General features: G+C 41.9%; 2 protein-coding genes across 6 annotated transcripts in view; both read right to left on the bottom strand.

The window, feature by feature from the left end:
* Positions 1-13,197, bottom strand: part of CYB5RL (cytochrome b5 reductase like) — a 93,494-nt gene that overhangs the window by 54,610 nt on the left and 25,687 nt on the right. The window lies entirely within an intron of this gene.
* The window catches only part of SSBP3 (single stranded DNA binding protein 3), a 171,820-nt gene that overhangs the window by 23,215 nt on the left and 135,408 nt on the right, over positions 1-13,197 (bottom strand). The gene's annotated exons all lie outside the window — the stretch shown is intronic.

Consider the following 13,197-nt stretch of genomic DNA (forward strand, 5'->3'; position numbering starts at 1 on the left):
CAAGCCTGCACTATTAAATGCATCTGGAGAACGTGCTTGAAGAACACATACAAAACTAGCTCACCCACAATATATTCCTATTAGATTAGCAATAGTACTTTTCTGTGTTTTCATTTTCCACTTGGGTTAAGAATTTAGAACAAGAGAAAGTTAACAAGAAGGTTTATGATGATGATAATAATAAAAATAAAAATGCTTAATAACACGTTTCCATGCTTTACCTAGACTTCCAGTTCTAGGAAGTTTGTAGCAGAAGCAATAACTTATCATTTCTACACACAAGACTATAGTGTCACATTTTTGAGACCAGAACTGTGGTCCTTCACCAAGATTAACTATCTATTGAGGCAATGATTAATCTTGCATGCAGATATGATTTTACCTGGGGGGGGGGGCCTTATATGCGCCTGAGAAGAAAAAGATTCATTTGTATAGTTTCAACCCTGCAATGCAGGGCTGTAGGATTAAACATCATTTTAATTCCCTCCATTCCTGGAATCCCGGAAAACAAGAAGTTTATTTCAAAAAAAGTGTGTTCTTGAACATGAATAACCAAATTCGCACTATGATGTACACATGTTCCCTGTGTAATTTTTTCTCTCTCAAACAAACACAAAATTGTAATTGGTCTGGAAAGCAAACAAGACTTGTAAGTACATTATGAGAATCAGCTACACACTTCAGGAAAAGCAGAGGAACAGATGTTCTATACCTGCCATGTTAGTAATTTCAACAAGTGTTCGCCTTCTAGCTGCTGCCAGCAATGGCACGGTTTGTTACCATGAGCAATTTTCTTAATTAACAGACATTAATTAGCCATTTAGCAATTTTGCAAGCATTTGTTTAGCAGCTTTCCTAAACATGAATACCACTGTGATAATGGTACTGATTAGAGGATCCCCTAATTAACAGTACAGGGAAGGAAAATTGAAATCACATAAATTTAAAAGGGGAGGGGAAGTTAATGAAGGCAGGACATATTTGCACCTGCAAATCTTTTGTACCAGGGAAACTTGAGTGCAATGTAAATAAAAGAGGGGGAGAAATTGTTAAAGAGTTAACACGGAAAGATGCAAACAGAGCTCTAAACAGAAGCAGACACTCTGCTGATCCTCCAGGTTATGTTTACGGGATCGTAGAAACTGATTTTCCTTTGCATTAATAAGATCCATTGTACATAGGGTGCTAATATTTGCTCATTAACTCCTTTAACTGAGAATTAAGGGTTGCTTCTCACAGGTTATTTTTTTCTCTAGTGCTGATATCTATAAACAAAATACATGAATATAGTGTTCGGTATGATGTTTCAAATGTAGCTTTCCCCCATTTCAAATACTTAAAAGCACAAAATTAGACCCCCGCTGTCAAGTACAGTGGTACCTTGGGTTAAGTACTTAATTTGTTCCGGAGGTCTGTACTTAACCTGAAACTGTTCTTAACCTGAAGCACCACTTTAGCTAATGGGGGCCTCCTGCTGCTGCTGCGCCGCCGGAGCACAATTTCTGTTCTCATCCTGAAGCAAAGTTCTTAACTCGAGGTACTATTTCTGGGGTAGTGGAGTAACCTGAAGCGTATGTAACCCGAGGTACATATTTTGAAATGCATGGGAAGCGTTTGTACCTAACAAAATCAACTTTTAAGACGCAATCACTGTGCAGGAAGGAGAATTTGTTCTCAGCACTAGCTTATCATGTGCTTTGACCCCTTCACAAAACCACATAAAGTCCTTGTGCCTCTTTTAGGTTCCAGAAAATCAAAAACAACTTTATCAATTACACACAATTAAAGGAAGGAGTTGTCAGGAGCATACTGCAAGTAATACAATTATTTTAAAGTCAACTGAAAATGGTCTCTGGGATGGTAAACACATAAAGATTGCACAATTTAAATTGGAACAGAAAAAGTCGGCTGCTATGTGGATGCCTTTGAGATGCTTTGATCAGAGCACTCTGTAACCTCTGTCTGCAAATGTGCTACCTTCATGTAAACACTTTATCTTCTCTAGACCAAAGAAACTCCCACTTTAAATAAAACTTCTACTGAGTAATTCTCTGTGTGAGGTGAAGCCCAACCCAACCCAACGAAATGGCAATGGGTAGGCAACTGTTGCTGCTATCAATGGTAGCTTGCTTTCAGCCGTTGAGATTGCCTAAGCCCTCTCTGATCGCCTCAAAGCAGTAGCTGCATATGAGTCCTAGAGCTTAACATTTCCACTCTCTCTGGAAGAACAATGTCAAGGTCTTCATGTCTGCAGAATCCTTATGAAGCTTGGGTATGACTTTCATGGTAGAGGAGGATGGGAAGCATCTTTTAGAAGAGGAAAAGTCAGCACTGGGCTTATACGCAACAGCAACATAACAGAACGTAGCCTAGAACCTGGGTTGGATTCATTCAAATGCATAACAATTGCTCCTTGTCCCAGATATATTAACATGTACCTCTGAAATGCCTTGCTTCATGACTCCCACATTTCTATCAAACATGTCAATGGTAACCTCAAAAAGAAACTCTTATTTTAGGTCTCTTAACATCATATTTGAAGGCGATTGAGAAGGCGATTGGGCCGCATCCGGCCCATGGGACTTAGGTTGCCTACCCCTGTCTTAATCCCACCTTTCTTACACTGAGCTCAGGGCAAAGTACATTCAGAGGAGAGGAGTCTGGTGCAAGGCTCACTGCAAAATGAATCTCTTTGGTTGAAGTCCAATGCTATCCATTACCCCATGCTAGTTTCCCCTATAAGAAGTGTGAGAACATGGAATATTTTCTACTAAAGACATAACCTAAAAGATTGTAGTCCTTTGCTTCACCCATGTCACCTAAAGAGATAACTTCTTTTTCTGACACACTGTAGTTTGCAAGCAGAAATAATCTGCTGTTAATTGAAAAGGGTAGTGAAAAGAAAACTACAAAACCATTATCTTTCCCAACTGTATCATTAGCCAAGTACTAAAGGAAATCCAGCAGTTCCAAATAAGAACCGTTTTTGGAAACCTCAGAGCGACTACCCAACTATTCAACTACTTCACATACATTCATTAATGGCAACAATCAAGTAAATTGGTTTTTAAGATAAAATGTTCATAGGACTGGGGGGCAGGGAAACATCTCAAGGAAGTTAAGAATACTTAATGCTGTTCCCACTACTTCATTGCAACTACAGAACAGCAAGTAGTGACCTACAGGATTTACATTCTCATAGGTATTCACCAAACACAAGAATAAAAGTTCCATAGGAAACTTACGCCAATAATCCCTTTCAAAACCTTCACCTCTGATCTTACAGAGCCAGCACTTGCCATACTGCTATAATGTAGAAGCTTCTTAGCCTTCAGTTATCAACCTCTCCTTACTTGAACTTATGAGCAAATTATTTTGTGGTTCTCCTATATTGAAATAATTAAAGGCTAAAACATAAATCTAAAATAACCTTGCCTAAATCAGGAATCCTGCCTCTCCACATAATAAATGTTGAGAGATGAACCTCAGGATTTTAAGAAGCCAGTGCCAACCTTCATCAATTAAGTAGACATCACAGATTTACCATTGCTGAAGTGCCCAATAGTCTCCGTTAATGAACATGGCCAATACAAAATGAAGTATTTATTTCCTTATATTTATCCTGCCTTTCTTCCATCATGGAATGACATATTGATTCTATAGAGTAGTAACACAGATGTGTTATTTCTGCATTAATGCCTGCAGACATAATGAAAAACCTTTCTTGACCAGGAGTAAGTCACAGGATTATGCACTTTTTAAATCCTTGTTAAGAGGACAGCCCCAATCACCATGTAATATTGATACCAAAGTAATGCTTAAAACTATGATCAAGGTGGGTAGGACAAATTTGTTTTAGACAGGAGGGAAGGTAAGGCAAGGGACAAAGTGATTTCATGGCCTGTTCTCTATTTCTTTACCACAGTTTAAGAGAGCCATTTATAGCTGAACCACCCCTAGGTGTCCCATTACTTGATGTCTATGCTACTAATAAGCATCCACATTGAGAGGTTTCTTTTGCAATTGCAGAAGTATGTATGGCAACCAAACTCCATTTGTAGCAAAATGTAATTTAGAAAATGGTTGAGAAGTTGCACTTTGCCAGTTTGGCCACTGTACATTTTTATGCACCGGTATTTCCAAATTAGCTAAAGAAAAGGACGATTATAACAGAAATCGCAAACATTTTGGGCTTGGAGGCACAATTGGAAATCTAATAAAAACATCCATTTTACAGAAGACACTGGTGCTGCTCAGAACTCCGTCCACAAGCAACATGCAGAGAAACCCTATAACCTCCCCACAAAAAAACCCCAAGCCCCAGACCCTTCTTTAAAAGCTGCTAACTAACCAAACCAAATGCAATTTCTTTAAATTTTGGGGGTGTTTGGTGGCCTTGGAGGGGATTTGAGAATAACAACCATGTCCACAAGTGCCACATGAGGACCCCAGAAGAATACCACGGATAAACAGAGCAAGCCTAATAAAAATTCTGCAAAAGAGGAAAAAACCCTGGCAAAACCACTGTCTTTCTTTATGTCAGTAAGCTACAGAACGGTTAAGGCAGACCCACATGTCTTAAAAAGAAAAAAGCAACCAGACACCACTGTAAGATCAGCTGGTTGAAAAATTGCAGGAGATCTGGAGCTTGGATAAGATGTGTGGTTTTTAAAAGGTAAAGGTACCCCTGCCCGTACGGGCCAGTCTTGACAGACTCTGGGGTTGTGCGCCCATCTCACTTAAGAGGCCAGGGGCCAGCGCTGTCCGGAGACACTTCCGGGTCACGTGGCCAGCGTGACATCGCTGCTCTGGCAAGCCAGAGCCTCACACGGAAACGCCGTTTACCTTCCCGCTGGTAAGCGGTCCCTATTTATCTACTTGCACCCGGGGGTGCTTTCGAACTGCTAGGTTGGCAGGCGCTGGGACCGAGCAGCGGGAGCGCACCCCGCTGCAGGGATTCGAACCGCCGACCTTTCGATCGGCAAGTCCTAGGCGCTGAGGCTTTAACCCACAGCGCCACCTGCGTCCCATCAATTACTTGGAAATGGTACAAATAACCAATGGATGAAATCTGCAGAATACTTTTTTAAATATTCAAAATATTGAATCTCATAGCAGATGGTGAAGCATATTAGGGAGGATCCCATAATACTGGGAACAGGCAATGGAACGGTAGTTGAACGTCAAAGTTGGCAAGTATTATGTGACTTTTTCTGGAGGGCAGTGGGGAGGAGGATAATCTCATTCATTAGAGACAAGGGAAAGGAGTCTAATGTAGCTAGGGACTTTTCCCACACAGCGACTCACTATTTCACACTATTTGGCATTAGCCTCAAGGACAGTGGCAAGCCTCTGCCAATTATCACATGCATAGGAGTAGTGAATGGCAGAGCACCTTAACAGGTCGGTCAAGAAGTCCACGTTATGCCCAGTTTCTTAAAATTGTCAAGTGAAAAGATCCAAAACAGAACCCAAACATCCCTGCCTCAGTTATGAACCCCCTTTGTGCACCAACGGCACAATATAAAACTACTGATCTTTATCTAAACTTAGAACTGTTTTTCCACAGGGTGCAAGGAAGACCAGTAGCAAAAATGCTTTTTAAAGTGTTCCTCACAGAGGTCAGTTTTACTAGCCCTAGATAGACTAGGCTTCCTCATGAACAGGTTTTAGGGGCTGGGGACAAAAAAGCTCACCATCAAGCTCTGCCTGTGCATTTTCAAAGGCACCTGCCTAACCACAACTGCAAGGATGGGGAACCTGTGGCCCATTATGTTGTTGGACTACTGGCTCAGACTGGAACACAACTTGTAGAAGGCTACATATTCTCCATCTCTGGCACTACTGAGAAGAGGATGCAGGATTAGATGGATTCTTGTGCTGCTTTTAAAAACATGGGTTGATTAACATAGGAACAACTAGCACACCCATATACTTACCCTTACAGAATCATAGAATTGCAGAGTTGGAAGGGAAGCTAAGGATCATCCAGTCCTGCAATGGAGGAATATGCAATTGTCCCATACGGGGACTGAACCTGCAATCTTGGCATTATCAGCAGCACACCACCCTCCCCGAAAAACCCCACAACCCCTTGAGTCAAAGCAAAAAGGAGATTTTGCCTTTCGTGGTGTATCTCCTTTCTGGAGCACCATCATTATACATAGCACTTTAGAGAGTTGCATAAGAAGAATGAGGAGGCAGCCTCTGTTCCCACAGACCTTACAATCTGAGAACAGTGGCATTCTGAAAGAGGTACATTGTCTTTCTAAGAAGCCTGGGAACTGGAAACACAGAACGGAGCTCCCTCCTTCTCAGGACTGATACAACGAAAGCTTAGAACTGGAATTTGAAACTAGGGAACCAACAAAACAGAGCCAAACATAACAACAACAACAACAACAACAACAACAACAACAACAACAATTTATTATTTGTACCCCACCCTCATGAAACTAAGACAGTATACAAAGAACATAAAAACAGGCAATCAATTAGTTAAAGAATAAGCGATATTTCTTAGAAACCCAAACCAGTTGGAAACCAGAAAAGGCGGGGGGATGTAATGTCCGTCTGCTCTTATCCAGAAACAAGATTCATGCATAATATTATCATCTGGGTAAGGATAGAGGCACATCTCGGAAGTGGTATACAAAAGCTGGGGTCCAGGAAGCAACATTTTATAGATGACCATGGAACGGTCTCCCTTGGGAGGTGGTGGATCCTCTACCTTTGGAGGCTTTTAAGCAGAGGTTGGATGATCACCTGTCATGTATGATCTAGCTGATATTCCTGCATTGCAGGGGCTTGGACTAGGTGACCCTCAGGGTCCCTTCCAACTCCACGATTCTATGACCCTGTTGACCCACAGGCCAAACAAAGGCTAAGCACACATTGTCATTTACTCTGTGCGCTCCACTGGTGTCTGAAGCAGAGTTCACATGATGGTGGCCACAATTCTGTAGTTTGTTGAGAAAGACTGTTGTTTGATGCGTTTCCCCTCGAACCAGCTTCTATCCAATTTGAAAACGCAGGCTGAAGTTACACTGAAGTATGCACAGTTCAGGCAGCTGTTGCACATGTGTAGATGACAGGGGTTTGCAGTCGCAGGGAACAAAATCTTATAATGCCTACTGGATGAAGATATCTCCACCCCCTCACAAGTGTGTAGAGTAGCAGCAAATGCGACTTGAAACACAGCAGGGGGGAAATGACCTTGCTGCATTTTAAGCCACTAATGTGTACGTTCCCTAATACATAAGAGGAAGTATTAAGGAATACTTAATACATTAAGTATTAATGTATTAAGAAAGCCTTCAAAACTCTGACCTCAAAGGATCCCAACTTATAGGAAACAAAAAGAGTTCCAGACCTTGACGCCTTGGTTTTCTGCATATAAGCTTTCAAACATGTTCTCACATCTATCTTGGGCCATGCCCTCTCCTAACCACCTATGAATAATACAATCAGAGAATTGTAGAGTCGGAAAGGACTCTACCACCTTGGTGCTCCCCTGATGTTGTTGGACCATCATCCTTGGCTTTTGGCCATGCTGCTTGGGGCCAATGGGAGCTGTAGCTGAAAACCTCTGGAGGAAAAGGCTGGCACCCAGCAATGCTGTTTGAGCAAAAGACGAAAACAACTTTTGAAACCTAGAGGGTTATAACTTTAGCTTCAAAGCTCTTAGAGCCAATTCCTTTCTTCAGTTATTAGTTTTTCCACAGAAGAGAAGGCAGCCACAAGGGTGTCAAATTTAGGTATACCTCCGTCGTCATCAGCAATGTATTTTTAGGAGAGAATACAGTGTGAGAAATTGCTAGTGGTTTTGGTCCCCATGTGGGAATTCCATTGCAGCTTCAGAATCTGCATTCTGTTGGGAAGATGGAAGCAAAATGGCAGTGAGGCTCCTCCATTCCTGCTGCCATGTGATGGTGAAGCAATGGCTAACCATGCAGTTCCCATGGCACCTATGGATGAGATGGACCTTCACATCATGTTTCTTCCAGGAGAGAGGAGTTGGACCTACACTGAGCAATTTCTGCAGTTCCAGGAGAAAGTGCCCCTCTCCCTAAGCCAACATCTCAGGCCCAGAAGCCACATTGAGACAACTACTTCCTGCTACTTGACGAAAAAACCAAGGGAGAGTAGCTAAGAGACAGAGGAAGAACCAAGAAGCTAAAAACAAAATGAAGAAAATTAGCTAAGGTAAGATGTATGCCGATGCAGAGCTAAGTAAAAATTGCTGCCAAGAATTGCCTAGTAGCTCTAGGCAGGAAGAGGCTAAGAGCAGTGGGTCCCCTCCTCCAAGTAAGTCATTTTCTACTTCTTGCCTCCAAGATCCCAGGTAAGGGACACCTCATTTCCAGAATGTCCCTCTGCCCATATCCAGGAAGTTGCAAAGAGATTCAAGCATGCCCACACTCAAGTGTATCATCTCAAGCATGAAGACCCTTTCTTTAGACTCAGAAAATGTTCTCCTGTGCCTCCTGGAGAGACATTAGAGTGATTCCACTCAAATTACCAGTTTTAATTAAAAAGGGGTCGAAAATCAATTTCTGCTTTTAAACAAAACTGATTAGCAAGTAGGTTATTGCAATTCACAGCAGCAGAGCTTTCCCTAATTCTTTAAACGAAAGCGACTGGCGTTGGAAGGGCATTCATCTAAGCATCAAGACACCCATGGTCCTTTATATGATAACGCCCACTTTAAACACACACTTTTCCCCACAGGAGATCAAAAAATAATGGTTTGGGCAGGGAATCCCAGTGGTTAATTTAATCCACTTCCAAGATGCATTTTGTGTGTGTGTGTGTGTGTGTGTGTGTGTGTGTGTGTACTGGAAGACAGGGGTGTGCTGGAACAACAGCTGAGTGCATGCTGCAATTTAGGGGGGGAAATGCGAGAAATTGTATGACACTCCCAGGAAATTCAAGACTTTGCGAAGCATTTTGTTGGCAAATGACACACAGCAGTAAATTGAATCCTCATGGCCACATTAGCTTGCAAGAGTAATGCTCATGACAGGTATCTCTGGATAATATAACTGCAGATCTACAGTGAAGGCAAGCATCTCTGCAAAAGTGCTGCATGCTCTTTCTTTCAACTTGTTATGCAGCAGTGGGAGGAGCTGGTGGCTTGGGGCTGGCCGAGAAACGGCAACAACAAGGATCTGAAAACATTTGCTACTTCCTGTCTGCTACCCTGGGGCCACTAAAACTGCCTTGCTTGGATATAAAAAACTGCGGTCTTACAACCCCCTCTCTTCTGGTGCCCCATCACCAAACGACCCCCACCTTCTACCTTTTCTTAAGCAAAAAAAGCCAGACCTCTGGATATTGTTATCTCTGTAAATATTTGCAGATGTTGTAGGACCATGGAGAACTGCAATTCAGCAGAGAGTGAATGCTGGAGTGCTCTCTCTTTCCCCTCCCCCCTTACATACACTCAGTTATAAATCAAGGACTGAAATGAACTGCCTGCTAATGCTGGTTTTAAAGATACAGAATACAAAGAGCCAAGGGAAGCCAAACTGGAATCTTTGGGAAGGAGACACATGCAGCCAAAGTATCCCAGGTCCTTTGCATATAATCAGATCATTGCACACCCTCCAAGTGTCCCTATTTTCCAGGGACATCCCTGATTTAGAGAAGCCACCCCAGTTTCTGATTTGATTCCAGTATATCCCCCTTTTCCTTAGGATCTCCCTATTTTTATTGGAGAAATGTCGGAGGGTATGGAATTATCTGACCCCTGAGCCACCTGAAGGCAATCATGTATAGGGAAGCTTTTTTTAAAAAAAATGTTTAATGTTTTATTATGTTTTTATACATGTTGGAAGCTGTCCAGAGTAGCTGGGGCAACCCAGTAAGATGTGTGGGGTAGAACTAGTAAAATTAATGGAATGGAACGTCCCTATTTTCATCAGAGAAATGTTGGAGGCACAGCAAACTATGAATTAGTTTCATGTTTGTTCTGCACAAGGTGTATGTGATCCTTCACAAATGCACTTTGCTTGAAGAGATATTATATATTCCAAGCGTTTCAGCCACAATATTATGTACCTGGCAAAATGCAATTCTTCAAGCACAGTTTCTTGCAGTTGTGATTTCTGTGGGGAATATAGTTGCACAATTGCTACAAACACTTTCTAGCCATTCTTCATGACAGATACAACATGCATATACACATTTCTGGCCCGCTTCCCCCCCCCCCCACTATGTTTTATTTGGTGCACTTAATTTGTCCTGACATAAAATGCACACTTAAAGACACTGGAATATTCACTCACTCACTCACTCACTCACTCACTCACTCACTCACTCACTGCATTTATTTCCCACCCTAAGGACCTCAAGGTAGCATACATGGTTCTCCACCTTCCCATTTAATTCTCACAACAACTCTGTGAGGTAGGTTAGGCTGAGAGGCCATCCCCGGTTCGGGGTCACCCAGTGAGATTCATGAGTGAGGATTTGAGCCGTGGTCTCTCAGGTCCTGGTCCAATCCCCTAACCACTAAAGGAATGGTGAGAGAAGAACAAGCAACTGTGCACTGTCATGCAATGAGCTACTTTGGATGGTTTTATCATGGCGCAATCAGTTAACGAAGAAGCTCCCCCTGCCTCACATGCAGCCAAATAGGCCCTCCCTTTATGTGAGATCTGATTAAACCAGGAAGTCTATTATTAACCAGAGTTTCCCATTCCATTCAAACTTGGAAACTATGGTAAGAACTTGTTGAATTAACATTTGGAATTGGAATACAAGACGGGGAGGCGAGGGGAAGTCATGGAAAATAAGGTATAAGAAAATAAGGACTGAAAGTATACTTGTTTTGTGGGGGTTTTCTGTTTTTTTGTTTATATGTCTTACTTGAAACCTCAATAAATATTATGTTAAAAAAAACCAACAAACTTGGAAACTATGGTTACAAGCTTTAATACAAGACAGGATGTTAAACCATGATTTAAAGCGGTCTTAATATCCTGGCTTGCTCCCAAGCTAGTAAGCATAGTTTCTCAGTTGGTACAAAAAGAAGAAACTATGTTCAGCTGAAGTCTTCTATACAAGATCTCAAAGTAGCTGTTCTATTACAAAGGAATTTCAGAAATAGACTGGAAAGAGAAGCTGCTGAATTGCAACTTATTACCAAACTTAAAACCATGGAGAGACCTGGTCTGAACAAAGACATTGGATTCTTATCTCATTATACATGACAAAGCCATTTTTCACCTTCTCACCCCTTGCTTTTTCCTGTAAGACCTATTGCAGTCGTTAAGAGTCGTCAACAGGCTCATCACAGCTATCTGCCAATCACCCAATCCCACCACCCTTCTGAGTTATACCCCTCCCCACCTTCTCACTATATAGAAGGGTCTGGTGACTTCTGTTTCAGTGTATCTGAAGAAGTGTGCATGCACACGAAAGCTCATACCAAGAACTAACTTAGTTGGTCTTTAAGGTGCTACTGGAAGGAATTTTTTTATTTTGTTTTGACTATGGCAGACCAACACGGCTACCTATCTGTAACTGAAGTCTTCCTGGTTTGTCTGGTCGTGTTGTGATGGGAGGAGTAAAGGGGTATCATAGGAAAGGAAATAGCCTGTTCATACTGGGAGTAATAGTAATACCCCCCCCCCCCGTATTCGCAATTTTCCACAGGGATGGGGAGAGGGGTTGTATTCCACAAAGCCGCTGTGTGAGTAGAGCTTTGTCCCGCCACCTCCCCCATCACCCTCCAATCTGCTCTGTGGTTTCCCCAACTCTCCAGAGCAGATTGGGGGGAGATGAGGGGGGCACATCGGTTGTGGGGGAGAATGAGAAGTTTTGTTCTATTCGCAGAAATTGTTCTTGTCATGCATTGACTTCATTGGCGCTAACCAAAGAAATTATCTCCACAGTTCAGCAGCAATCCTAAGCTCATAAGAAGATAGGCTGCTGGGCTCACAAGGTGTAATAAGTGATCGTAAACTTTCAGTAATGTAGGAGGTGGCCTTGGATTGAGTCACCCTCATTAACTAGCTCAGAACTTACTGTACTACATGGGATGGGACCAAACAGAAATTTTAAAATACGCATTTCTATAGAACTTTTTACTTTCTCAAAAATGATGGTGTATTTATATGCAATGTGGTTGTTTAAATACTGGGTTTCGGCTTTCATGAAGCTGAGAGAATGAACAAATCTTAACAGAGCACTTCGAGATAATTTCAATGCATTTTGTGCTTCCTTGTAAAAACCACCATTCACTAAACTTTGAAAAAAGCAGAGGGGTATTAAAAAAAGAAAGAAAAGAAACTTAACTTTCCCCCCACCAAGCCACTGTTATGCATTAGTGGAGTTATAAATCCTGCCAGTCCCAGATGATTAGATGCGGAGAGCACAAGATACCAAACTGTTCAATACTGATTTTAAATGGTTAGCAAGCACTTTCTGTTCTGCTTTTACTTGGGGTTAGAACACTGAAATGTAGACCTCAGATATTTTTTTAAAAGTTACTTTACAAATACTGTACACAAAGACAGCTCAGTTATGCAGCCTCTCTTGTAATTATTGAAAGTTTTAGTTTTTCTAAAAAATCGCATGTTCTTAAAAGCAACACTCCAAAAAGCAACAGCTTGGCCACTTGGGAACTTCAGAAACTTAGGGTTCCTATATATCCAACCCCATGACCCTGGCACTTCCATGGAGGTTCTGCCATCCGGCAGATAAAAGAGATGTCATCTAGGAGCAGAGACTTCTGGGTAAGGCTTCCAGCATTTAGGCAGGCCCTGCCTAGGGAATCTTTCTCTTCTTGGTCACCTTTCAGAAGAAAGAAGAAGATGACTCTTCTTATAGTAAGTATTATTAGTTGTGAAGTGCCTAAAAATGGGGTGCTGCACAAAACCCATAAAGCAACAGTCCTACTCAATGGGTTCATAATCTAAATTAGACAACAACAGAACAAGGAAACACAGGGAAGGAAGCCAAACACAATTAAATGCAGGGTGCAGCTCAACATGGAGATCTGTGATCAAGATAAACAAGGATGTCCTTGTTTGTTTGTTTGTTTGTTTGTTTGTTTGTTTGTTTGTTTGTTTGTTTAAAAAGGACCTAGCAATTGTGGGACCCTCCAGATTTGATTAGGACTGTGTTGAGAGGGTGGGAGTGTTAACTGTGCTTCCTCATGATATTCCCCCAATGAAGCCACCATGCTTC

Source organism: Podarcis cretensis (assembly GCF_951804945.1).
Source record: "Podarcis cretensis genome assembly, chromosome: 6".
Classification (NCBI taxonomy): Eukaryota; Metazoa; Chordata; class Lepidosauria; order Squamata; family Lacertidae; genus Podarcis; species Podarcis cretensis.